Source organism: Pomacea canaliculata, linkage group LG3, assembly GCF_003073045.1.
Source record: "Pomacea canaliculata isolate SZHN2017 linkage group LG3, ASM307304v1, whole genome shotgun sequence".
In the NCBI taxonomy this organism is placed as follows: domain Eukaryota; kingdom Metazoa; phylum Mollusca; class Gastropoda; order Architaenioglossa; family Ampullariidae; genus Pomacea; species Pomacea canaliculata.
In genome coordinates, this window is record NC_037592.1 from 13,055,195 (window position 1) to 13,059,239 (window position 4,045).

Here is a 4,045-nt window from a genome sequence, read left to right on the forward strand (position 1 = left end):
ACTTTTCTTTGTTAGCATTTAACGGGATGTTATCGTTCAAGGTCGGTGGATGTTAAGTGACAGAGGTGAGCGTATGTCCCTCAAGTAGCGCTACGACGTTTCCAGGAGGGGAGTACAGGATGGGGCGTGAATCTGTGTGGTGTTAAAGGACGTACTTAGATAGTTGTTTGTTTTTCTTTTATTGCTTTCGGTATTTGTTTTCTGTTTTTTGTGTTGGTTTTACTTTAGCTCAGTCTGCGGATGTTGGAGCAGCCGAGTCAGGCGCAGGATTGAGTGACGTCACCCGTGTGTGATTCTAGCCTCCGCCTGTCAGGTCCGCATATGTTCTGTTATGGGTTCGTCAAAGACGTTAACCTCTAAGTCGATACGAATGTATTGCACTCAATACCAATACATGAGTCGTTAAACAACATAATGGCTAAACAAAATAGTTTGCAATTAAGAGCCAAAATTGCATAAGGAAACGGGCTTCCCACAAAAGAATCCTCTCCTTTACGTGGCTGGATAAAAAAACCCCATTCAATCTTAAACATACAGATATATAAAGTGAATAATAAGATGCGGCCATTTCGACTATGTCTAGTAGGTTATGGGTGATAAGCTTGTCCCCGGCATCCATAGCAATATTCAATATGGCTGAAGCGGCTGCGCAAACTGCATCTCAAACTCAACTAAAGAGCCTATTAAACAATCGTGGTCTGCAAAAAAAAAAAAATTGAATAAAATAATATAAAACTGTTTTAGTTAAACCAGAATGATACGCCCATGCCGTACAGCTTAGCCAGTGCTCAGTAGGTATGGGTCGCCGCTTAATCTGCAACCAATTGTGATGGAAATAGGTGAGCAGTGGCAACGAGCATGGCATTACAAAACAACTAAATGAACTAAGAAATGATTATAAGATGCCTCCACTTCGCCATTCCTAAGTAATTGGTCTGGTCGACCCCTTTTTCGCTCCAACCCCCCCACAATGGATGCGAAAATGTGGGAGCAATATCCACATGGCATTTCAAGCGTACCACGAATGAAAGAATATGCCACTTATATAGGCTTGTCAAAAAAAGGCTTATTCCGATTCTTCATGGGTTATTCGATAAATATAAGATATTATATACGGATGTCATGGTCATGAGTAGTATGAACCAGCTGCTCGCTTTTACCCTAGCAAACCTGTAATTCTGCCATTGACTGTACTTTTATGCATTAGAAAACCTCTTCTGTCGTCGTAGTCTTTGAACGCGGGGTAGGTACGTGGATATCTCCTTCAGTATTCATATTAAGCGCATGGATTGTCGCACCTGGCTGTATGGCTATTAGGAATGCACTGGTAAGTGCACAGTGACTTATTGAAAGAGCGTACTAAACCGTACTGTTCCATGTTCTTGTCAAGCTGCCAAGAAAAGTATAACTAGGAAAGACTTGGGATGAAGATTTCTTTTGTCGGAACGTCGGGCAAAACCGAGCTAACTTCCTGTGTAATCTACAGGTAATGAATAGGTATTTTCTTTATGAAATGTGATTGTGTACTTATGACGTGCGCAGCGATTCATGGTACCAAATAACATCCAACTCTTCCTTAATGAAGAATGTTTGTTACTGTCGGAAAAAGACTGGAGTAATAAATTTTAATATTGGGTGGAATATTTTATATGACTGATTGTGTTAATACATGTTGGTTGTTTTATTAGAGAAGTATTTGTTAGAGTAACTTAAGTGATGATGTGTTTACATGAATCTGTTGTTTGTATGAGATATGGATTAGAGTGGCTTGTGTTTTTTAGAATTGTTTGCAGCTTTTCACTAAAAGATAATCAAAGCTCCGACTAATACGAAAAATGCAAACGCTCCGTGGAACAGGAATGGTGATTTATTGTGACAAAGGAATACATTGGACACAGTGAGGTGTTCGCTTATGTGCTTTGTCTGTAGTGGTGTGTCCCTCGACTACTGACCCTGGTGACGTCCACCTGGTGACCGACGTGATCTGTCGTGGTTGTCTGTCTCGTGAAAGGTCGTTGATGTAAAATTGCCTTTAACCGTGGTTTGTGATTCCTTATGATTGGTGTAGATAAGTTCTAGGTCGAAGTTATGTCATGTCATTTAGGGAGGTTTGAACTATTGCTACTTGTTTATGTGTTAGTGCGCTTTTGTGTGGGACTTTGTGCATTACCCGCCTCAGCTTCACTGGTGTAAGGGTGTGTAACAATTCTAGTCTAGTAAGGAATTAGGTTCTGTTCCTACTTTTCACTCACCTTCTTTCTCAGCTCACTGCTCTCCTGTGTGATAAGTGTATGCAGAAATCGAAAGTGAGAGTGGATGTTATCTATCTTATCATTATCTGTCTTAGTTTTTTATTAAAAGATTTTTGGGTTTTGTATACATAATTTCATACTTTTATATGATATCTGATGTTTGACATAAGTTAAAGTCGTCCTGTAAATAAATTATGTGATTTATGCGATATCCTTTGAATTGACGTATAGAATAGTTTCTGTGTGTGGTGACTTTTGGTTGGTGGGTATCTCTTAAACAAAGGCAAAAAACAAGAAACGAAGTCTTAAAATCGTTCTTTTGTAACAACAACAAATGATTGTTTATATTATGTTCTTAAACATTAATCAGATATTGACCGATGATCAGCACAGACTAAGAAAGGACAGTTTATAGACACAAACTAGCACAGATGAAACAGATCACCTCAACATAAAGTTAATTATAAGTAGATGATTTCAATAAATTGTCATTTCTTTCTGTTTTTACTGTCTCAGTTCTATAGTCAAGTGAGACACTTTTAGTAGTTTGAAAATTGATTTTTTAAGTAAAACTGATATTTTTTGTTGTGGTGACAGGAATAGTTAGGACAAAGTGAGTTGTCTGGATGGGATGTAGGGAGAAGTATATTTCTTTGGTCTTATATCTAGTGAATAGAACAGACCTATTAAATTAGTTTATGTTTTTTCAGCCAACACTTAACTGCAGTATTATTATTTTGAGAATGATTGACCTGTACTTTGTTCAATCAACAGTTACAAGACTTTAAGTGAAAAAGTCGCTGACTACAAGGTATCCGGTTTTGTCTCTCAATTGTACAAGGTTAAGCCATTAGAGTAGACAAGGACTGATTTTTCACCCACAACCGAGAACATTCCCTGTCGACAGACACGGCTGACATGCAGCAGATCCCATCAGATGAAGAGTTTTGTGTGGCATCACTGGCTGACCGAGAACTCAGCGTGGCGATAGACGATGACGTGTACAGCGGCCTGGATTGATCTCCTCTGCCACCTACCCGTCTCTTGTGGAAGGACCTGGCGTTCGTGGCTACCCTTACAAAAAGGAGGCAGAATTGTAGGATTAATTGGATAGATATTATGTATCTCTCACATAGTTTAAATACATTTCTACATAAGTATTTGTTTTTCTTTTAAAGGCCGAAATATTTTTTTACAAATCAGATGCTCCAAATGTATCTACTGTTTTTTTTTTTTCAAGTACCGTCGAATGTAAGGTATGACACTTTCAAGGTCTTAAAGAGGCAATTCTTTGCGAGGTACTTTAAGGTCTACAAATTTGATTCTTAACTTGTATACTGTTTACTTTTGTTATTTAAAAAATAATGTAATTAAATCGTAACAGAATTTTGAATATTTTAGTTTCGTATGTTAATAACGCAAATCAAATGCAGCTTGTAGTCAACTGTATCGATTGTATCTAAACACCTTTGATCCAGGTTGCATTTTTGAACACTCAGCTGATAGACGGAGGACGGACGGTGATACACAGTACAGCAAGAGTGGCGCCTGAATACAGAGAAAGCGGAGTCTTTGGGAGATTTCACAGACTAATTCGTAGCAACTACATCGGGACACCTAACATTTGCTACATTGCCTTAACGGTCACTGATATCACCATGACAGCGATTGGACAGAAGGCTTCTAAGACGTATCGACAGGTCACCGAGAAAGTATGTTAACAACCTTGATAATGTCACCATTTTTTTAATATTTCATAGAAGTAAAGTGTTTCTAATTGTCACAAAAATAAC